Source organism: Nicotiana tabacum, chromosome 2 (genome assembly GCF_000715075.1).
Source record: "Nicotiana tabacum cultivar K326 chromosome 2, ASM71507v2, whole genome shotgun sequence".
In the NCBI taxonomy this organism is placed as follows: domain Eukaryota; kingdom Viridiplantae; phylum Streptophyta; class Magnoliopsida; order Solanales; family Solanaceae; genus Nicotiana; species Nicotiana tabacum.
Window position 1 is genome coordinate 53,320,305 of NC_134081.1, and position 25,622 is coordinate 53,345,926.

Sequence of the window (25,622 nt, forward strand, 5' to 3'; positions counted from 1 at the left end):
GCACCTCCACCCACATATGTTGGGGTGAGGCGGCAGGGCCGCTTTGTGTAAAGGTAGTTGTAGAGGATCCCCGACTTATGAATTTATAAATGTTATTAAAAGCTCTTAATATATTTGCTATGGCTTTAACGGCTAACTAGGCCTTTTATTGTTACCATGATTCATCATATTCATGTTGTATTTCCAAGTCCTTGCATGGGTGTTTGGTTTTCGTACTAGTATAATTCGACATGTACTAACTTCCCTTTTGTCGGGGGGTTTTCTTCTTTAATGGATGCATGTGGTTCCATAGCAGGTGGTATTGATCAGTGATAACAGCATACCCTTTCCCCAACTGCCTTGGTGAGCCCCACTTCATTCTGAGGTCCTGTATCTCTTGTTCCATGTGTATAGTATTTTGAGGTATAGCCGGGGCATTGTTTCCAGCACTATCATAGCACTATTTTGTTTATATTAGAGGATCCGGAGACATAGTGTGGGTTGTATCCTATTTTGGGAAGGTTGAACTAAACTTGTTGTAATTGTATCATCTGTCCCACTTTAACTACGAATTTATAGTGTACTTCTTTGGGAACTTGTTAATGACGTAACTGATGGAAGTGAACTGGTATTTTTCACATGACCTCTTAATGTTTAATTAATGATATAAATGTATCTTCTCTTTATTCATGGGCGATACGTGAAGAAGGTATTGTATAGGCTTGCTCGACTGGGGTATCTCGATTGAGCACCGGTCGCGCTCACCGAAGTCGGGGCGTGACAAACTTGGTATTAGAGCCAAAGGTTATAAAGTGTCCTAGGATGTCTCGGAGCCGTATCTAGTAGAGTCATTCTTATCGAGTCATTCTTATCGGTGTGTTGTTGACCACATCTATATTTAGGAGGCTACTCGGGCACTTAGGAATAATACCCTTATTTGATGTTCTCGATCGTGCGATAAAGCTGATTGTAAGATTGTTGCTCCTTTAACTCGTGCTTTACTCTAACTTTAAGTACATGGTGCCTAGGAAGAAGGTAAGAACTGGCCAAGGAGCCAATGTCACCCAAGGAGTGGCAGTTGATTTGATATTTGATGATGCGGGTGAACACCCGAGGGGTGAGGATATTCCCCAATTACTACACCGCCTGAATCTACTATTCCTGCTCAGACTGCACCAGTTCCTAGACCTACTGAGGGTGCAACAGTCCCTCCAACTGATATTCTAGTTCCACCTCCAGCTTCCAATTCTGGTGTTTCTGATGGGGATCTTAAGGGAGCCATACAGATGTTGGCTTAGATAGTGGCCTCCCATGCCTAGAGATCAAGTGTTGCACCTACTTTTTCTAGTCAGCCAGAGGATTTTGCTAGTTCTAGGGTGAATATGTTTCTCCAGTTGGATCCTCTAGTGTTCACAGGTACTGATCCTGAGGAGGACCTCAGGACTTCATTGATATGATGCACAAGACTCTCTGAGTTATGCGTGCTACTAAGACGGAGGGAGTGGAGCTGGCCTCCTACCACCTGAAAGGGGTGGCCTATTCTTTGTTTTAGATGTGTGAGGAGTCCCGTGAGGAGGGGAGCCCTCCGGCGAGGTAGAGTAAGTTCACCGATGCCCTTGTGGATCATTTCTTACCTACCTAGACTAAGGCAGCCCGTGCCACTAAGTTTGAGAGCCTGAAGCAGGGTAGCATCAATGTGTGGGAGTACCATATGGAGTTCGTGCGCCTGTCAAAGTATGCTATTCACATGTTGCCCACTATAGAGGCTAGAGTGCGCCGGTTTGTGCATGGCCTTAGCCCCTTGGTTATTAATTAGGCATCTATAGCTGCCTTGAATTCTAATATGAACTATGGGAAGATGGTGGCATTTGCTCAAGCTACAGAGGATCGTAAACTGAAAAATAGAAGGGAGCGTGAGGGTAGCAGCAAGGCTCGGACCGTGGGCAACTTGGATGGTTCTTCTGGTGGTGATAGGTCGACATTTAGGGGAGGGTCATCAGGGTCATCTCAGTCATTCGCTCAGTCTTCGATGAGTGCACAACCATCCGGGCACAATCAGGGCAACAGGGGACCCCGCCAACAGGGTCGTCCTAGAGGGAGATTCCATCAGCAGCGGAGGACCCTATGCCCTAAATGTGGGAGGATGCACTTTGGGGTCTGCTTCATGGACCTACATATATGCTACGGGTGCGGTATGAGGGGTCATGTTTAGAGGGATTGCCACTCGTCCCGCAGGATCATGGGCAGAGGTGCGGCGCAGCTAGCTAGTTCTGCAGCTACTACATCCATAGCACCTCCTCCAGCTCGAGGCACCCCAGCACCCGCAGGGCATTGTGCAGCTAGGGGTGGTGCACATAGTTCAGGAGAACCCAGCAGATTTTATGCTATGCAGAGGCATCGAGATTCAGAGGCTTCTCCAGATGTTGTCACAGGTATATTGACTGTCAAATCTCATTATGTGTATGCTCTTATTGATCCCGGTTCCACTTTGTCCCATGTCACTCCCTATGTTGCTATAGAATTTGGGATAGAACCGGAACAGCTCCATGAGTCGTACTCTGTATCTACTCCGGTTGGTGAGTCTATTGTGGCCACGCAGGTTTATAGGGATTGTGTTGTCAGGGTGCTTGGTCGGGACACCATGGCCGATCTCATTGAATTGGTGATGGTTGATTTTGATGTTATTATGGGGGATGGTCTGGCTTTATTCATATTTCACTAAGCTTGATTGTCGAACTAGAACCGTTAGGTTTGAATTTCCAAATGAGTCAGTGATTGAAAGGAATAGGGATGATATGGTGCCGAAGGGTAGGTCTATTTCTTACCTTTAGGCCACGAAGATATTTAACAAGGGGTGTATCTACTCATTTGGTCCGAGTTATGGACACCGATGCTGAGGCACCTACACTTGAGTCCATGCCTGCTGTGAATGAATTTCCAGGGGTCTTTCTGGATTAGCTCCCTGGGATCCCGCTAGACAGAAGATTGATTTTGGGATTGATGTGATGCCAGACACGCAACCTATATCTATTCCGCCTTATAGAATGGCACCGACATAATTGAAGGAGCTAAAGGAACAATTGAAGGATTTGTTAGAGAAGGGTTTCATCCGGCCAAGTGTGTCGCCTTGGGACGCACCGGTCCTTTTTGTAAGTAAGAAAGATGGGTCACTGAGAATGTGTATTGACTATCGGCATCTCAACAAGGTCACGATCAAGAATAAATACCCACTACCAAGGATAGATGACTTGTTTGACCAATTGCAAGGTGCTAAGTACTTCTCCAAGATAGATTTAAGATCCAGGTATCACCAATTGAAGATCATGGAACAGGATATTCCGAAAATAGCTTTTAGGACCCGGTATGGGCACTTTGAATTTTTGGTAATGTCTTTTGAGCTAACAAATACCCCGAAAGCTTTCATGGATCTTATGAACCGAGTTTTCATGTCGTTCCTTGACTCTTTTGTGATAGTGTTTATTGACGATATCCTTGTATATTCACTCACTCGAGAGGACCATGCCGACCATCTCAGGGCAGTTTTGCAGACCCTGTATTAGCACCAATTGTATGCGAAGTTTTCGAAATGCGAAATTTGGCTTTAATCTGTCACATTCTTGGGTCATGTCATCTCCAGAGAAGGAATTAAGGTCGCCCCTCAGAATATTTCAGCGGTGAAGAATTAGCCTAGACCTACTACCCCAACTGAGATTTGTAGTTTCTTGGGCTTAGCTAGATATTACTGGAAGTTTGTGGAGGGGTTCTCTACCCTTGCCTCTCCATTGACTAAATTGACGTAGAAGGCGGTTAAGTTCCAATGGTCAGATGCTTGTGAAAGGAGCTTCCAGGAGTTGAAATCGAGATTGACCACGGCACCAGTGTTGACTCTACCAGACAGTACAGATGAGTTTGTGGTATATTGTGATGCTTCAAGAATCGGACTTGGGTGTGTATTAACGCAACATGGCAAGGTGATAGCTTATGCTTCTAAGCAACTCAAGAATCATGAAAAGAACTATCCAACACATGACTTAGAGCTTGCGGCGGTAGTATTTGCATTGAAAATTTGGCGTCATTATCTGTATGGGGTCCATGTGGATATATTCACGGACCATAAGAGCCTTCAATACATTTTCAAATAGAAGGAATTGAATCTGAGGCAGAGAAGATAGCTTGAGTTACTCAAGGTTTACGACATCGATATTCTGTATCATCCAGGGAAGGCTAATGTTGTAGCGGATGCTCTTAGCCGGAAATCTATGGGCGGTTTGGCTCACTTAGAGGCATATCAAAGGCCGTTAGCCAAGGAGATTCATCGGTTGGCTAGTTTAGGAGTTCTTCTTGCGGATTCTAGTGAAAGAGGGGTGATTGTGCAAAATAGGGTTGAATCATCTCTTATTGTAAAAGTCAATGAAAAGCAATACAACGACCTATTGTTGGTACAATTGAAGGAGGGGATTCATAAACATAAGACCATGGCCTTTTCTCTTGGCATGGATGATGGTACACTAAGGTTCCAAGGGTGACTATATGTTCCAAACCTGGATGGTCTTCAGGAAAGAATCATGACCGAGTCTCATACTTCTAGGTATTCCATGCACCCGGGCTCTACAAAGATGTACCATGATCTTAAGGAAGTCTACTTGTGAAATGATATGAAGAGGAATGTAGCGGACTTTATGGCAAGATGTCCAAATTGTCAGCAAGTGAAGGCCGAACACCGCAGGCCGGGTGGGTTGGCAAAGAACATAGAAATTCTGATGTGGAATGGGAGATGGTCAATATGGACTTTGTGGTAGGACTACCTCGCACTCCTCGAAGTTCGACTCGATTTGGGTGATTGTGGATCGACTCACGAAATCAGCACACTTCTTACCTGTTAAGGCTACCGACACACCAGAATAGTATGCTCAGTTGTATATCAAGGAAATAGTCAGGTTGCATGGCACTCCAGTTTCTATTACCTCATATCGAGGGGCACAGTTCACAACCAACTTTTGGAAGAAATTTCATCAAGGTTTGTGTGCTCAGGTGAATCTTAGTACAGCCTTTCACCCGCAGACTGACGGGCATGCAGAGCGAAATATTCAGACGCTTCAAGATATGTTGCAAGCTTATGTTCTTGACTTTAGGGGTAGCTGGGATGATCATTTGCTTCTCATAGAATTTGCCTACAACAACAGTTATCATGCTAGCTTTCAGATGACACCGTTCGAGGCTTTATAGGGTAGGAGGTGTAGATCTCCCATTGGGTGGTTTGAGATGGGAGAAGCAGCATTGATAGGGCTAGACCTCATGCATCACGCTATAGAGAAGGTTAAGATCATTACAAAATGGTTGAAAAGTGCTCAAAGTTATCAAAAGTCCTATTCGGATGTGGGTCGCAGGGATTTAGAGTTCAAAGAAGATGATTGGGTATTCTTGAAGGTTTTCCCTATGAAGGGTGTAATGCGGTTTGGTAAGAAAGGAAAATTGAGTCCGAGTTATGTCGGACCATACAGAATCATCCAGAGGATTGGCAAGGTGGCTTACATGCTAGAACTACCTCCAGAGATGTCTTTAGTGCACCCAGTGTTTCATGTATCCATGTTGAAAAAGGTGGTTGGAGATCTGTCGCTTATTATTTCGGTTGAGACTATTGAGGTTAATGAAGAATTGATGTATGAAGAAATTCCAGTTGCCATTCTTGATAGGCAAGTTCGAAAGTTGAGGAACAAGGAAATTGCCTCCGTGAAAGTGTTATGGCAAAGCCAACAAGTCGAAGAGGCCACCTGAGAAGTTGAGGAGGAGATGAAGAAGATGTATCCTAATTTATTTTAATAGCTATGTAATTGTGTCCATGATGTAGAAATCTAACATTCTATAAACTATGTTTCCCCTATACGACTTATGTTGGGATTGCTCCTCCTTGGTAATGTAATGTTTAATGGCATTGTGGCCGGTGTTGTTTCCCTGTTGTTTTATATTGTTATGTTGTGGTTATGTGGTTAGGAATGGTTTTGGGATTCTTTGGCAGGTGGATAGGCCTCAATTACAGGGGAGACTTGTCACGCCCCGAACCTAAGAGCGAGACCAGCACCCGGTGCCTCACCCAACCTGGCGTACCAAATTGCGGCTAAGGGACTCTGAACATATAATGTCATACTTTGGCCATGGGGCCACCTTGCAAGATAATTTGCGAAGCAAAATATAAAACTGAATGGAAACTAGCGCTAACTAAACATCAATATAAAGCTAGGCCGACAAGGCCGTCATAGCTACTACAGCTGACAAACCATCAAATATACATACCAGGCCTACAAACCCAACATACTACACTAACCAACAGGATATGTCTACAAGCCTCTACTGATAGATATATTGTGATCGGAACAGGGCCCCGACCTACCCATAACATATATACAGATATACATAAGATGTACACAAAACTCTAGACCTGGCAACTCCAAAAGACGTGGAGCTTACCTATCAGGCTGAACTCGGGAAACACCTATTGAGGAGGTCTAACCGTCTGTCTGTCTGAACCTACATGCATGAAATGCAGTGCCCCCAGAAAAGGGACATCAGTGCGAAATAATGTACCAAGTATGTAAGGCAATAAAATAACTAAATTCTGAAACTGAACTGATAATATGATAACTTGAATTAACTGGGAGTCAAAGATGGTTTGGAGATATACTTACCTGCTGATAGTGACTAAACTCCTTCAATATAGTAAGTAAAATAAATGTCCGGCCTTATAAGGTTCGGTACGTGTAACTGCTCGGCCGTAGTAGGCTCGCTCATATGCTCTTGGCCATACTGGGCTCTGTACCTCGGCCATCCTGGGCTCGCTCAGTATATATAACTTACCATCTGATCAGAGGTTGCCCAATAGGGGCCTGCCCACCGATTATAGCTCGATGGTGATGAAAATAGTGTAATACTGTATATATATATATATATATATATATATATATATATATATATATAGACCCTCTGCTCTCTTGACTGAATAAAGACAAAACTAAACTGAATATGAAGTCTCGATAAGGAATAATATTGTAACTTATGAGACTAGAATAATGTGAATAAATTCATGAATATGAACTTCTCTTTATGTCTCATTATTAACACATGTAGCTACGAGATCATGCCAAAATGAAGGAAGGGCTTAGCCTTAACATACCTTATCACAATCTTTCCAATCACCAAGTTGAACTCACCTCTTCGCACCTTAATCTACAAGAATGATAATAATACTATCGTTAAGTTACGAAAGGTACAACTATCGCACAACGAACGACAAACTTATTTTGTATTAAAACGGGCAGCATCTCCCCTATAATCCTTACTTCCTCCAAATTCAAGATAACACCAACAATACAAGAACAGAACAATAACAACATATATACACCATTTTTCAGCCCTATATACGCCATCAAATACTACAAAACAGCCCAACACACCCCAATCTCTTCATACACAAAACGACCACCGTAGTAGTGATAAATGACCCCAAAATGTTATGACGAACGACCATCCAACCACCCTACATTTATATGGTGTTTATACGCCCCCTTCCTCATCCAAACTCCACAAAACAGTAGTAAAACACGCAGCCCAACAGCAACACAAAACAGTCCACAAAACAGTCCGCTACAAGTGAATAACTCGAACTCACGGCTTCCGATCACCGTCCCGTGAGTTCTTACAAGTATAGAACGACTTGCCATGAATTTACAGCAGAAAAAATGGATGAAAGAGAGCAGTAAACGCACCTTATTTGTTGGATAACTCAGATCCTATCTTGGTTCTTCAAACTCTAGGTTTTACCTCCAATTAGAACTTGAAAGGGAGAGAAAATCAATTAGGGTTTGTGGGAAATATTTGGGAGGATTCTTTGCAGAGCTTATGTCTGGTTATTATGCTCTATTTTAAGTCTAATATATGAAGAAAATAGGCCTTTAAAAGGCCTCTTTGGACGACCCGAAATGGCCCATTTTTGGGCTTTCATTTAAGCAAGTAGGTGACACACCTACTTGTCACCTAGCAGCTTGTGCAGTATCGCAAAAATGCCCATATCTCTCTACTCCGATGTCGTATTGACAAACGGTTTAATGCGTTGGAAAATAGACTCATAGATCTTTAATTTGATGGGTGGAACACCCCATAACTCTAAGTATATTGGGATAAAATTGCAATTACATTTGACCCAAAGTTTCAGTAAAACTTATGAATGTAACTTGTGATGTCTTTCATCGACTTTTGTTCCACAACTCGCTTGACTTCAAAACATAACACACGGATGTCATACGACTAATATAAATCATAACATAATCTCCTTATCATGTTAATCACCCTAGTCTCACCCCAAAGGTACATGTTATAACATTCCCAACTTGTCGACTTTTGACGAAATATTATTTTATTTAATTGCTTTAGCTTCTGAACTGTCCAACCCTCTTTGTACTTATTGTTCATGATCTTCAATATTTGTAACCTCAGAGGTAACATGATTAACTTACTTTATATACTTTTAAATATTATCTCATTTTTGGTCCTACATTAGTTTTCTTACGACGCATTTTTACGTACGAAAATATAGGGTGTAATATCACTCCACCCTTGGGAACATTCGTCCTCGAATGTTTACTCTTAGAGACTTTGGAAAATTTTGCCAAAGTATCCTTCGTACACTAGGTTAAAACCAACCTGCACGCAGCCAGAAAACATACTATGCATGCCATACATGGCCAATCTTTATAAATAGCAGCAATTTGCCTCACTGACAGTAAATCATAAATATTGAAAGTGAAAAATAAAAGCTTACCTGATGACCTACTAGCCTACATAGAGCTATGTTGTAGCGTCCCATCTCGAACCATATCTTCAGTTTGAAATAGGTGGGGGTATTTAGACTTCATTTCTCCCTCCGATTCCCACGTCATCTCTTCTACATTCTTGCTCCTCCATAAAACCTTCACGGAAGCTACCTCCTTATTTCGCAGCTTGCAGATTTGTCGGTCTAGGATGGCAACTAGAATTTCCTCGTATGACCAGTCCTCTGTAATGTGTACATCATTCGTGGGCACCACTCGGGTAGGATCGCCAATGCACTTCCATAGCATAGATACATGAAAAACCGGATGGACAGACTCCAATTCTGAGGGCAACTCTAACTCATAAGCTACTTGGCCCACTCTCCGAATGATCCTATAAGGCCCAATATACCGTGGGCTAAGCTTGCCTTTCTTGCCAAACCTCATCACGCCCTTCATAGGTGATACCTTTAAGAATACCCAGTCATTAATCTTGAACTCTAAGTCTCATCGCCGCACGTCAGAATATGACTTCTGACGACTCTGAGCTGTCAACAGTCGCTCCCGGATAAGCTTTACTTTCTCTATGGCCTGCTGAACTAGGTCTGGCCCATGTAACCCAGATTCTCCAACATCAAACCACCCTATAGGAGATCTGCACTTACGCCCATATAAAGCCTCATACGGAGCCATCTGGATACTGGAGTGGTAACTGTTATTATATGAAAACTCGATAAGAGGTAGATGTTCATCCCAACTTCTTTTAAAATCCAACACACATACTCGTAACATATCCTCGAGCGTCTGAATTGTGCGCTCGGCTTGTCCATCAGTCTGTGGATGAAAAGCTGTGCTGAGATTCACCTGAGTCCCTAGACCTCTCTGAAATGACCTCCAAAAATGTGCTGTAAATTGAGCCCCACGGTCAGATATAATAGAAACTGGTACTCCGTGTAGCCGCACTATCTCCTTAATATATAACTTTGCATAATCTTCTGTTGTATATGTAGATCTGACCGGTAGGAAGTGAGCTGATTTCGTGAGCCTATCGACTATCACCCATATGGAATCGAACTTACGATTAGAACGAGGTAAACCCGTGATAAAGTCCATGTTTATCGCCTCCCATTTCCATGTCGGGATCTCTGTAGTCTGCATTAGCCCTCCGGGCTTCTGGTGCTCTACCTTCACTTGCTGGCAACTAGTACATTGGGCGACAAACTCAGCAATGTTCTTCTTCATATCATTCCACCAGTACATATCCTTAATGTCATGATACATCTTCGTCGATCCAGGATGGATGGAATACCATGAATAATGTGCCTCTGACATAATCTTGTCTCGTAGCCCTGCTACATCTGGAACACACAAACGACCCCTGTATCTGAGAACCCCATCTCCCTTGAGCTCTAACAACGGCTTCTTCTGCTGCGAAACTCGCTCTCTCAACTCGACCAACTCTGGGTCCTCGTACTGCCTTTCCTTGACTTCAGCTATGAGGGATGATTATGCAGTGTTTTGGAGTACAACTCCACCATCCTCAGAATCTACTAACCGAACCCCCAACGAAGCCAATTGATGAATCTCTCTAACTAATTGTCTTTTCTCGGGCTCTACGTGTGCTAAGCTACCCATAGATCGGCGACTTAAGGCATCTGCTACAACATTAGCTTTCCCTGGATGGTAGAGAATGTTAACATTGTAATCTTTCAATAACTCAAGACATCGCCTCTGTCGTAAATTCAACTCTTTCTGCTTGAAGATATATTGTAGGTTTTTATAATCAGTAAATACATCAACATGAACACCATATAAATAATGCCGCCATATCTTAAGTGCATGGACAACCGCAGCTAACTCGAGGTCGTGGGTCGGATAATTCCTCTCGTGCTTCCTCAACTGCCTTGAAGCATACACAATTACCTTCCCATGTTGCATCAGGACACATCCTAACCCGACACCTGATGCATCACAATACACGGCATAACCCTCTAGACCCTCTGGAAGTGTTAGAATTAGAGCTGAGGTCAACCTGTTCTTAAGCTCTTGGAAACTCTGCTCACAAGTCTCTGTCCATTGGAACTTAGTTTCTTTCTGTGTCAACTTCGTCAATGGTGCGGAAAGGGAAGAAAAACCCTCTACGAACCTCCGATAGTATCCTGCTAAGCCTAGAAAGCTACGAACCTCTGTCGGAGTGGTAGGTCTAGGCCAAGATTTCACGGCCTCAATCTTCTGAGTGTCCACCTTTATACCTTCATCTGATACAATATGCCCCAAGAATGCTACAGACTTCAACCAGAACTCACATTTAGAAAACTTAGCATACAACTTACGATCACAGAGGGTTTGGAGTACTGCTCGCAGGTGGTCCGCATGCTCATCCTCTGAACGGTAATAAACCAGAATATCATCAATAAATACTATCACGAACAGATCTAAAAATGGCCGGAATAGGTTATTCATCAAGTCCATAAATATGGCGGGTGCATTAGTCAACCCGAAAGACATGACAAGGAACTCGAAGTGGCCATATCGGGTCCTAAAGGCTGTCTTCGGAATATCTTTTTCCCAAACTCTGACCTGGTGGTACCCCGACCTCAAATCTATCTTTGAAAATCATCTAGCCCCCTGCAACTGATCAAATAAGTCATCGATCCTTGGAAGTGGATACTTATTCTTAATAGTTACCTTTTTCAGCTGCCTATAATTGATACACATCCTCAGCGAGCCGTCTTTCTTCCGCACAAATAGTACCGGTGCACCCCAAGGTGAGGTACTGGGCCTGATGTAACCTTTCTCCAGCAAATCTTTTTACTGCTCCTTCAATTCGGCAGGTGCCATTCTATATGGAGGGACGGATATTGGTTGAGTTCCTGGAAGCAAATCGATGCTAAAATCAATCTCTCGCTCTGGAGGAATACCTGGAAGCTCATCTGGAAACACATCTGCATACTCTTTGACTACGGAAATAGACTGAAGTGTAGGTATCTCAGCATCTGCATCTCTAACTCGCACAATATGATAAATGCACCCTTTTGCGATCATTTTCCTCGCCTTCAGATAGGAAATAAACCTACCTTTGGGTGTTGCTATATTACCTACCCATTCAAGGACTGGCTCACCCGGAAAATGAAATCTGACTGCCTTTGCTCGGCAATCAACTGTGGCATAGCAAGCTGCCAACCAGTCCATGCCCATGATAGCATCAAAATCCATCATCTCTAGCTCAATTAGGTCAGCTGAGGTCTGACGACTACAAATTGTCACCGTACAACCTCGGTAAACCCGTCTAGCAATAATCGATTCTCCGACCGGTGTAGATACTGCAAAAGGATCACTTAGTATTTTAAGCACTATACCAAACTTCCTCGCGACAAATGGGGTAATATACGATAAAGTAGATCCTGGGTCTATCAAAGCATAAGCATCGTGAGAGCAAATGGTTAATATACCTGTCACAACGTCTGGTGAAGACTCCTGGTCCTGTCGACCCGCTAAAGCATAGATACGGTTCTGATTACCACCTGAACTGGAACCTCTACCTCTGCCTCGACCTCTACCAACCGAAGACTGAGACTCGCACCCTGAAGGATGCATGGACATAGATGATCCTATTGCTGAACTCGCTGGTTGTGCCATTCCCCCAGAATCTCTATTTGGGCAATCTCGCATCATATGCCCCAGACACCCACATGTATAACAAGCATCAGAACCTGCTCGGCATTGGCCTAAGTGTCCTCTACCACAGATGTCACATCGTAGAGGAAATGACCATGTCTGCGCAGAACCTCGCTGTCGCTGCAAACCCGACGCTCGTGAGCTCTCACCTGGTCCTGACTGAGTATAGCCGTCATACCTGTAACCCTATAACTGAGGTGGCGGAGGCCTAGGTGGCCGTCTGAAGTACTGGGTCCTATAACTACCCTGAGATTGCTCCTAAGACCTGGGAAATCTCATCCTCTTATGTTGCCCTTGCTCAGCCCTCTCTGTACCCTGCTGCCGATGCCTACCCCTTTCTATATTCTGGGCGAATGCCTGAATCCGGGAGATATCCATACTATCCTGCAATGCAGCAGTGGCACATGCCTCGATTAACTCTGGGGCTAACCCTGCTATAAACCTGTGAATCCTGTCCCGCATAGTAGCAACTATGGATGGTGCATATCTGGCCAATGAGTCAAAACGGAGACTATACTCTCGAACACTCATATTACCCTGCTTGAGGGCTAGAAACTGATCGACTCGAGCCTGTCGGATCTCCCGCGGTAAGTACTGGTCAAGGAAGGCATCTGAAAAATTCTCCCAAATAGCTGGAGGTGCATCACGTCCCCTGGACCTCTCCCATCCCTCGTACCAAAGGATGGCTATATCTCGGAGTCGAAAAGCTGCTAGCTCAAGTGCCTCTTTCTCCGTGGCATGCATAACACGAAAGATCCTGTGAAGTTGATCTATGAAATCTTGTGGGTCCTCCCTCTGATCTGTCCCCATGAACTCTGGGGGACTCAAAGCAATAAACTCTCAGACCCTTGAACTCCCAAACCCCTCAGAAGTTCCTGCACTAGCTGATGCCCTAGCCTGTTGCTGGGTAGCTACCAACTGTGTCAACAAATGCACTGCACTTCTCAAGTCCTGATCTGATGGAAGTGGAGGGGGAACTGGATGTGCGGTTTCCCTAGGAATCTCCGCAGTTGGTGGAGGAGCCGGTAATGGCTGAGTAGGGGTCTCGCCTTGAGCCTCCGACTGGGCCCCATCTACTGGGGGTACCCTGCTGGTCCCCTCACCTACTGCTGTATCTCTCCTCTGGCTAGCCGTAGTCTTCCTAGTCACCGTCATCTGTGCATGCAAACACCAACACATAAGTTTAATTCAAATTTCCTATAACTCAGTTCTATAGCACGATTTAGATTTCAAAGAAGGGTAACCAACTCCTAAATGCCCTGTAGTTCCCTGCTTATATAATGTGGTGTACAACACATCTATAAACAAGACCCTACTAGACACGGCTTGTAGACTCCCTAGGACAGAACTGCTCTGATAAGACTATGGCAAAATGCCTTGAAATCTAGGAGTTAGTCAAAAATTTGGAACTACTGGTGTGTGTTATAGCAGCTTTGTCAGATTGGGTGCTAATTTTGGAACTACTGGACCCCAGATCTGCCGTAGACTGAAGCAGAAATCCAGGCAAATTTTTGGACCATAATGCGGTCCAGTATGCGTTCGCATAATCATTTCTCGGGCCGCACAACCCATAGCAGATCCAGCATGAAAATTTCCGGAGGGGAGTCCTGCGGCGCATTATGCGACTGTAGAAATTGTCTGCAGACCGCAGACTTGTCGCAGAGTGAGACAGAAGTGCCCAGTTCTAGAGGGCCATTATGCGGTCTATTTTGCGGACCGCAGAAGCATTATTTGATCGCATATGCGACCGCAGATCTGTGTCGGGGCTTCATTTTTCTATTTTTTTTTACCCGTCCCTATTTTGACTAAAAGCCCTTAGGATCATTTTGAAGGAAAAACCTGTCATTTTAGAGAGAAGAGGAGAGTGTTATATAGAGGGAGAAGTAAGCCCCAAGTGCTTTGTTCATCAACATCTTGTCCAAGCTTTGAAATTCAATAAGAAATCTCACAAGATTTTCATCCAAGAGGTAAGGTTCTAACCCTAGCCTTAAATTTCGAGTTTAGGTCAAAGATAGGTAATTGGGAGTATGATTCTTGGGTATGAGAGTTATTATTTATGCATGCATGAAGCTATGAGGATGGTGGGGAGGTAATTGAACTAGTATGAGTAAACTCTTGGTATTGAATAAGTTATGGAGTGAAGGAAATCTTGTGGAAGACCCTTATAATCAAATACGCACACCTAGTGTTTGATAAAACTCAAATGAGCTGAAATCATGAATATCTTCCTAAATTGTATTCAATTTTGCTATGTCTCTAAATAGAGCGAAGTTGCTCGGATTTTCGGAACTGTGTAGTGAATTATGGAATGCCCAAAGCGAGGTATGAAGGCTAAACTCTTCTTCTAGTATCGGAATTCCCGAATCCTTATAAAATTCTATCATGTGTAGTCGAACTTGAAATGCTATTGATGTGGGGTATTCAAACTAGTAAAATTGATTCTCGATTGGCATGATGTGTTAGAACCCTCGTGTGTTAATGATTCTCTATTGTTGACTTAATTATGTTATACCCCTTTCGGGAAGAAGATCTTGTATGAAATCAATGTGATTAAATACTTATTTCTCACATGATGAAACCTTATAAACTTAAACTTGCTAAGGCCAAAGGTGCCAAATGGTTGATTTAAAAGGGAACTCTTTTGTACGAACTATTATAGTTTTGGGAATTCGAAATGTGGCATTGTGAATACACCTCCACCCGCATACATTGGGGTGAGGCGGCGGATCCGCTTTGTGTAGAGTTGTGGTATTGTGAATACACCTCCACCCGCATACATCGGGGTGAGGCGGCAGGGCCGCTTTGTGTAGAGTTTGTGGCATTGTGAAAACACCTCCACCCGCATACATTAGGATGAGGCAGCAGGGCCGCTTTGTGTAGAGTTTGTGGCATTGTGAATACACCTCCACCCGCATGCATTGGGGTGAGGCTGCAGTACCACTTTGTGTAGAGTTTCTTGTATTGTGATTGCACCTCCACCTGCATAATTTAGGGTGAGGCAGCAGGGCCGCTTTGTATAAAGGTAGTTGTAGAGGATCCCCGACTTATGAATTTATAAATGTTATTGAAAGCTCTAAATAAATTTGCTATGGCTTTAAAGGCTTACTAAGCCTTTTATTGTTACCATGATTCATCATATTCGTGTTGTATTTCCAAGTCCTTGCATAGGTGTTTGGTTTTCGTACTAGTACTATTCGACATGTACTAACGTCCCTTTTGTCTGGGGCGTTTCATCTTTAATGGATGCAAGTGGTTCTATAGTAGGTGGTATTGATCAATGATAGCAGCACACCCTCTCCTCAGCTGACTTGGTGAGCCCCACTTTATTCCGGGGTCTTGTATCTCTTGTTCCATGTACATAGTGTTTTGAGGTATAGTCGGGGCCTTGTTGCCGGCACTGTCATAGCACTCTTTTGTTTCTGTTAGAGGCTCCGTAGACATAGTGTGGGTTGTATCCTATTTTGGGAAGGTTGAACTAAACTTGTTGTGATTATATCATCTGTCCCACTTTAACTACGAATGTATAGTATACTGTTTTGGGGACTTGTTTATGACGTAACTAATGGAAGTGAACTGGTGATATTGACATGACCTCTTAATGTTCAATTAATGATATAAATGTATCTTCTCTTTATTTTAGGCGAGCTGGGTAGAAGGTATTGTACCAGCTTGCTCTGCCAGGGTATCCCGATTGAGCGTCGGTTGCGCTACCCAAGGTCAGGGCGTGAGAAAGTGTCTCAATTCACTCCAATACTTCCCCGAAACCAAACCAACCACCCCGGCAAGTCCCATAACTAGAAAAACAGAACTGGAGCTTAAGTCAAGGCAGTCTTGAGCTTCTGAAAGCTCTCCTTACACTCATCAGACCACCTGAATGGGGCACCCTTCTGCGTTAATCTAGTCAATAGGGCTGCTATAGATGAAAACTCCTCCACAAAATGGCGATAATACCCAGCCAACCCAAGGAAACTCCGGATCTCAGTAGCAGTAGACGGTTTGGGCCAACTGTGAACTGCCTCAATTTACTTTGAATCCACCTTAATCCCCTCACTAGATACCACGTGGCCCAAGAATGACACCACGTCTAATTAAAACTTGCACTTCGAGAATTTATCATGTAGCTTCTACTCCCTCAAAGTCTGGAGCACGATCTCCAAGTGTTTCTCATGATCCTCCTGGTTGCGAGAATACAACAATATATCATAAATTAAAACTATGATGAAGGAATTAAGATAGGGGTGGAATACGCTGTTCATCAAGTGCATAAATGTTGCTAAAGCATTGGTCAACCCAAAAGAATGAAGAAATCAAGATTGGAATGGAATACGCTATTCATCAAGTACATAAAGCTACTGGGGCATTGGTCTGCCCAAAAGATATCACCAGAAACTTGTAGTAACCATAGCGGGTCTTGAAAGCCGTCCTCGGAATATCGGGTGCCTGGATCTTCAACTAATGATACCTTGGTCTCAAATCAATCTTCGAGAATACCCTGGCACCCTAAAGCTGGTCAAATAAATCATCTATACACGGTAGTGGGTACTCTTTTTTTTATAGTAACTTTGTTCAACTGCATGTAGTCAATGCACATCCTCATAGAACCATCTTTCTTCTTCACAAATAGTACCAGTGCACCCCAAGGTGACACACTAGGTCTGAAGAAACCCTTATCAAGAAACTCCTATAACTATTCCATCAACTCCTTCAATTCTTTTGGTGCCATGTGATACGGTGGGATAGAGATGGGCTGAGTTCCCGGCACCAAATCAATACCAAAATCAATATCCCTATTGAGTGGCATGCTTGGCAGGTCTACAGGAAACACATCCGGGAACTCCCTCACTACTAAAACTGACTCAGCAGTTGTAGTATCAACACTAACATCCCTTATAAAGGGCAAGTATGCCAGAAAACCCCTTCTAAAGCATCTGTTAAACCTTCAAGAAAGACACCACTCTACTAGGACCATGATCTAGAGAGCCTCTCCACTCCAACCTCGGCAACTCCAGCATAGCCAATGTCACGGTCTTAGCGTGATAATTAGGAATATCATGATATGGTGACAACCAATCAATGCCCAAAAACACATCAAAATCTAACATGCTAAGCAACTAGAGATTAACTCTAGTCTCATAACCCCCAATGGTCACTATACAAGACCAATATACATAGTCCACCACAATAGAATCACCCATCGGTGTAGATAAATGAACAGGCATATCTAAAGAATCATGAGGCATATCAAAATAATGAGCAAAGTATGATGACACATGTGAATAAGTGGAACCAGGATATAAAAGCACTGAAACATCCCTGTGTCACACTGAAATAATTCACGTGATCACGGTGTCAGAAGCAAATGCCTCTGGCCTACCGGGAAATTCATTGCAATGGGCCTGACCACTGTCTGACCGACCTCCCCCTCTAGGGAGACCTCAAACTGACTGAGCCCCACACCTAGCTAGTTGTGTAGCTGGCGTAGCTACTCGTGCTGAAATCATAGGTTGCGAGCTCGACCCTACTCAGAAGTTTGGGGGCAATCCCTCTTGAGATGTCTCAAGTCTTCACACTCGAAGCAACCCCTCCTATGAGACTACTAACCCTAATAACCTGAATAACTGCTTGTGTAACCCTAAGCAGATGGAGCATAGTAAAAACTCTATGCTGGCAGCGCACTGAATGATGACTGCATTAGGCGAGCATTGTATAAACGTTGGATAACAGATGAACCTAGAGGAATAAGACGAGCTGCCTGAGCGGTCCTAAAAGGACGACCTTTGTAGTAATGTGACTGGCCTCAAGATACGGAACTGCTAAAACCACCTTAACCACGGGGCCACTTGGCCTCCCGCTCCTCTCGCTGAAGCCTGCAACATGCTCCATGTAAGTGGTGTTGTGCCAACTGGCCTGCTTGACTCATAAGTCTACCACAATCTAGAGGATGTACCTGCCAGCTGAAAAGTAGTAAAGGCAACTTCAGTAGTGTCCACAATACCCACTGTGCAAAGAATCTGATGACACCGATCAGGAAAACTCCAAGCATCTTTTGAATCTCCTCCACTGAACTCGGGATGATCAAGCCTCTTAAATCTCTCCAACCTCTTCTGCTCCTCATCGAACATAGATGGGCCAACCTCGCCCGAGCAGCAACAACTGGCTGAACTGGTAACACCCCTGGTGTCTGATAACCCTGCGCTACCTGCTCCGGTGTATAGGTGGCAGGAGTGTGGCCTCCTCCCCTAGCCTGTGAGGTAGCTGGTGCAACTTGTACCATAATTGCCTGAGCCAAGCTCATGCACACACTCAAGATCTGTGCCAAGGCCTCCTAAAGTGTTACACCCCATGTGTTCGTATGTAAAAGTACGTCGTAAATCGGTTGACATAAGCTCAAAAAGGATGAAATTCCTCTAAAAGGCTAATAAAGGTTTATCAAAGTCTTAATTATTTAAGGTGAATGATACTTGGAAAAACAAATGACATAATAGGTACTTGCCTAAGCTACTTGCTTACCCGCCCTACTAGCTTGAGCTACTTAACATATGTCGTGATTATTAAATGAGTTAAAGATACATGTCTAAGTGAATAAGGGAAGCATGTGACACCTATTAATTAACCAAGCAGGTGACAAGTAGGTGTGTCACCTACTTGCTAAAAGGAAAGGCCCAAATTAGTCCACCTAAATGGACGTGTAGGTCAAACAAGAGGGCCCTTTTAGGGGCTGAATCAAGACATATCTTCTCATAATATCCAAGTAGTAGAAACATAAAGAGATCCAGAAAATACTCTCCCAAATTGATCTACTCCAAACCCCCAAGATATTGCAGATAATCTTTTTCTTCTTTCAATTCAAGTTAAAGGGTAATCTCCAATCTTGAAGGATTTGAAGTAAAGCAAGTTAATGGTCATCAAGGGAAAGATACTACCATTGTTTAATCCCAACAAGATCTGATCTAGGTAAGAAAATACTCCCTCCTTCATATATTTGAGTTTATCGAAGTTCTAGCTAGGTTGTTTGGTGAAGGACTTGTGAAGTAGTGGTTGGAAATTGAGTTTATATTGTTGTGATGTTATGGACTGTTTGGAGTAGTTTCATAATATTATGTGTCTTTCGCATGTGAGTATTGGCTTAGACATGTTGTTTTTAAGCTTATTGGTGCCTTAACTAAGTTGTAGGAGTAAGAATTGATGAAGTAATAATTTGAAAATCAATTTTGAGTTGCTATAATTTGTGGACTATTATGAGTTCGTATTAATATTGTGTTGTGGCTTACAAATTAGTTTATATAACTTGAGTATATTGTGGTTGTCATTATTGAAATGTATTTGAGTTCTAGCTAAGTTATAGGGATGGAAAAGTACAAAGTAGCACTTGGTTGTTGTGTGAGATTGTGTGGACTATTTTGGTGATGTATTATGATGGATATAAGGTTGGATATTTATGTAATATGTTTGTTGATATTCTGGACATGTTGGTCTTTTTGGTTGATTTGAGGAAAGGAAAATAATAAGGGGAGGTGTTGTCCTAAAACTCATAGACGAGCCTGTCGCTCATTTGTGTTGAATTCTAGCTTTCGTAAGCTTAACAATGATCCCTTATCGTTTGTTGTAAATTAAAGTACTAAAGGGTTGAACAAAAGTCCATGAGGGTAAGTAAACGACAAATGTATGTTAAGGTTAATTCTTCCTTCTTTTGGCATAATCCAGGTAACGAAAAGTAAATGTAAAGTTATTCCATAGTTCATTACTGTAAAAATGTAATTGAAAGCATGTCTAAGTATGTTCCTAAATCTCTATTTATGCATATGATAAATATGTTAATGTTCATAATGTAATGTTATATACATTTTTATTTACCATCGACCTACGGCCGGTCGGGCAGGCATGCATTTTCCACTGACCTAAGGCCAGTTGGGTAGTTAGGCATTTACCATTAGGCTATGACCGGTTGGGCAGTTACCACTGGTTGGCCAGTTATATATCATTATTGTCACACCCCTACCTCGGAGAGCACGACTGGTGCTCAACCGAGATACCCCGGTCAAGCAAGCCTTTACAATACCTTCTACCTAACTCACCCATGAATAAAGAGAAGAATCCATTTCATTAATTAGACAGTAAGAGGTCATGTGAATGACACCCGTTCATTTCCATTAGTTACGTCATTAACAAGTCTCCAAAATAGTACGTTGTACAATCATAGTTAAAGTGTAACGGATGATACAATTATAGCATTTTTAGTTTAACCTTCCCAAAAACGGATACAACCCACACTATGTCTACGAAGCCTCCAACAGGAATAAATGAATGCTATGATAGTGCTGGCAACAAGGCCCTGGCTATACCTCAAAACACTATGTACATGGAACAAGAGATACAGGACCCCAAAATAAAGTGAGGCTCACCAAGTCAGCTGAGGAGAGGGTGTGCTGCTATCACTGATCAATACCACCTGCTATGGAACCACCCGAATCCATTAAAGATGTAGCGCTCTTAGCAAAAGGGACGTTAGTACATATGGAATAGTACTAGTATGTAAAACTATACACCCTCTTAATGGAACGAGCAATAGTAAACGGAGAATAAAACATGAAATCAACAAGAGACTCAGACAGTAACAAGGTGTCAAGTTAGTGAAAAGGTAAATTTCAAGTAAGTTTTAGTAATTTAAGTTGGGAGATCTTTAGCACTGATATGCCATGGTGTTTTAGCACGGAGTCCGGTATCAGCCCGACAGGCTAAGCCATCTCACCCCGAGACATACACTCACAATACCACTATGTGCGCGGTATGGCGTCCGATCTCAGCCCGATCGGCTAAGCCGTCTCACCACAATGCCTTGTGGGTCGATATCACATCACATCTCGCTAGCATTAATCTCATCCCATTTAAGGGGAAACATCTCAAAACACCAATCTCATCCCATATAAGGGGAAACAGTCTCCTCACATTAACACGGGGATTTACCCCTCAGTCACTCCTACAGCGGCATGTGTAGTTTAGGGGTTAGGTTGTTCCGACCTACCCTTCCTCGATGGCTAAACGATACTCCCAAGGCATTTATTATTAAAAGGATTTACCATTCATTTCATATTCTTTTACAGGTCATTCATTTTATTAGTACCAATGGCCATAACGCAATATCATTCTTGGCACGTTGGCCGTACTTCATAATTCATGTTGACTATTTCACTTTCAAACATTATCACGGATTGTCAACAACAAACATTTCTATTCAAGACTTTAAGCACACATTTGAGCAATTTAGGGTCTTAGGCACATGTGATTTCTTACACAATTTGATATGATCACTTTCATTTGGGCTTGACTTGAAGTCACAATATTTTAATACATACTCATACTTTGAACATGCTCCCGAAGAATAACATAAAATGATAAGAATATTCCGAAACACATTTTGAACATATTCATATAAATACATCTTTCAACACCAAACTTATTCATAAAAGTCAATTCATAATGGACAACTCTGGACCTACAAGAACGTCGTGGGAATTTAATTCTAAGAGAGAAGTTTAGCCAAAATACCTTGCCACTTCACTGTATTTAGAGCTATAGCAAAATTGAACACAAATTAGGAAGGAATTCATAGTTCCATCTCACTTGAGCATTTTATCAAACACTAGGTGTGCATTAAGTTTTCAAGGTGCTCCTATGGTGGATTCTTTCATCCCACTATCAAAAGTTTATTTAAATGAGCTCAACAATCTTCCCAATACCCTTGATGGTATATGCGTGAAAAATAAATAACTCCCACACCCAAGAATTGCTTGGCTTATTACCTATTTTTAGTTAAAATCATGAAATTGAAGGTTATGGAATAGAACCTTACCTCTAGGACGAAGACCTAGTGAATTCTTCTTGTAAATTCTTCAACTTTGAGCAAGAATTGATGAATGATGAGCTTAGGAACTTTCCCTCTCACTCTATGGCTGTTTTATAAGAATGGGGTCGGGTTCAAAAATTAGAAAGAATGAAGACCCAATGCAGATCTGCAGTCGCATATGCAGCCGTATAACGCTTTTGCGGTCTGCAAAATGGGCCGCATAATGGCCTTCCGGAACTGTGCACCCCCGCCTCACTCTGAGATCGGTCTACGGTCTGCAGACCTATTCTATTGTCGCATAATGCGTCGCAGAACTTTCCTCCGGGATTTTGTTTGTGCTAGATCTGCGAGGGTTATACGGCCCACAAAATGATTATGCGGCATCATAATGGACCGCATAATGGTCCAAATATTTGCCCAGATTTTTGCTTCAGTCCGCGACAGATCTGCGGTCCGCAGATCAGTTCTGCGACCGTAGAATGGTCTGCAGAAACACCCAGTATTTCCAAAAAAAAAATCTTCAACTCTCCAAGGCCCTGTTCAACCCAAAAAGTCTGAACCGCGTGAATACATAATCCTACTTCGGCACCACGAAACCCCGGTTTTAGGTAAATTTTATGGGGGCTTATAATTATTTACCACCGGTTGGACAGTTATGCATTTACCATCGAGCTATGGCCGGTCGGGCAGATACCACTGATCAGTTGGGCAGTCATATTACGATATGGATAATAGTCCCAAAAAGAGGCATTAAATATACAAGTATAATTAGTTTTCATATCATGGCCCTCAGTGGAACTTCAGAGGTTCAGGTTAACTCTTATATCTCTCCCATTTGGGTTGACTTATTGTTATGTTTCAGTTCTGCCTTACATACTCGGTACATTATTTGTATTGACATCTTTTTTGTTCTGGACACTGCATTCATGTCTGCAAGTGTAGGTAATTAGTTTAAAGAGCCCTCATAATATACAAGGTTAGCATTCAGAGAAGGATCGGTAAGACTCCACTTCATTTGGAGTGCAGCCGAGTCTATAAGTAATCATGTTAGAGTATTGCTACAAACTTATGGGTAGGCAGAGGCCATGTCCTGACCATGTTTCGATGTCAAATACTCTTACAGGCGTTGAATACATAGGTTCATTATGTACAGTATGCCAGAGGCCTTGACGGCCCGTGTATATTCATGTTTTGAGTACGATGGCTGGATGCATCGTTTGCCCACTTACAGTTATACATTATGCGTTGTGGCCATGTTGTCCCATGATAGTTACAAAAAGAATGAGTTGAACCAAGTCAGCCTATGTATGTTCTAGTTTTTATCGAACGATTATGAGTTACAGAGTAGTTCGCTCGGGCCAGTACGGCACCGGGTGCCAGCCACGCCTCACCTAGGTTGGAGTGTGACAAAGTGGTATCAGATTAGTTCATGTCCTATGGAGTCTACAAAGCCGTGCCTAGTAGAATCTCACTTATGGGTGTGTTGCGCGCCACATTTATAATTCAGAGGCTGTAGAGCATTTAGGAAATGTTACCCTTCTTTTATTTCTAGATCATGCCATAGAGCTAAGTCGTAAGAAGTCAGTATGAAGCTTTCGCCAGATTTTGTATGCACCAGAGGTGCAAGTATCTTAGTAGAGCTTTAAGGCGTAATATGGAAGGGAAATTATAAAAGAAAGAGAAGATAAGATGCGAGATTTATAGGTAAGTAACGTAAAGGTGAAGAAGGTACGAGATACTCAAGTACAGAAGGTTGTGAATAGTCCAGACTTCAAATAGAGGGCTGGAAGCAACGTGATTCAGTATCCAGAAATGATAGTGGTATCGTCAGTAGCACATTTTCTAGCCTACGATTTTCAGGTACCGAGAGGTCTAGTTAAGAGAGTAAAGGGAATTTAGAGACGACGCGATGTTTCGCTTGAGATTTTAGAATAACATAAGGAATTATGTGGTGCTAGCAAGTTAATGGAAGGTTGCAAGTAGTATAAATAGAAATGTGTAGGTCGCAAGCTAAAGTATGGTAGAGAGATAAGGTTTTAGGTAGATAGGAGTAAGGATAAGAAAAGGTGAGTGAGAAGGTGACGAGAATAGGTAAGGCCTCGGGATTAAGCCCATCAAAACAAGAGAGCTGATGGTTTCTGTAAGTTATAGAAAGATCAGTATAGCTTGAGGGAACTCAGAGGAGTTTAAGACTAGGAGTATTTAGAAGAAATAAAATGTTGCCCTAGTAGTAGAATAAGAGTGTAAGTGTGATAAATGCTAAGAGGATGACGTTTAGGCCTTCGATTGCGTAATGATTCAATGAGAGGGATTTCATGAATTGCATAGGATTAGAATACCCCCCATAAGATGAATCATGTTGAGATGCTATGAAATACAGTTATTGAAGTATAGTATCGTCCCTAACGTGGATCAGGAAAATAACTTCAAATGTTCCCCAATGAGACGTTAGCCCTAGTAATAATATATTACGTAAGAAGTTTCAAGTTATCACTAGTGGATTATAGATCAATATTAAGGTGAATCAACAATCTATGGATAAAGTTCGAAAGCTGTGAAACAGAATATATTAATCGTTGTAAGTTCGACAAAGTACCAAATAAAGAACTTAAGTACACTTGTAGATGCCCAGAGGAATAGCTTGTCATAGTTCTGTATATGTTCGCAAAGAGAGGCCTTGAGATTGGCTAAAACCTGGAGGAAAAAGGAGAGAAGGGTCGCATAGGCGAGCGTACAAGTACAAAGTGGTGCAGGCTACATGATAGAAGGTAGCAACAGTTACGAGATTGGAAGAATTAAGACCACAGGTTGTGGTGTGAGATAGAGTCCTAAAGGGGTGAATGTTGTTGCCTTTGGATTTATTCACAAAACAGTTGCCTAGATGGCAAAGATATTATTAAATTATTTGTACGAGCCGTATGTTATGAGACTGATAAGCACATCAGCTAACATTCGAGGACGAACGTTCCAAAGGGAGGAATGATATTACACCCCATATTTTTGTACGTAAAAGTACGTCGTAAGTCAGTTGATGTAAGTTCAGAAAGGATGAAATCTCTCTAAAAGGCTAAGGAAGGTTTATCTAAGTCTTAAATAATTAAGGTGAATGAGACTTGAAAAAACAGATGAGATAATGGATACTTGCTTGAGCCACTTACTTACCCATCCTACTAGCTTGAGCTACTTAACACATGTCGTGATTATTAAACAATGGCGTGTCTAAGTGAACAAGGGAAGCATGTGAAACCTATTAATTAACCACGCAGGTGACAAGTAGGTTTGTCACCTACTTGCTAAAAGGAAAGGCCCAAATTAGTCCA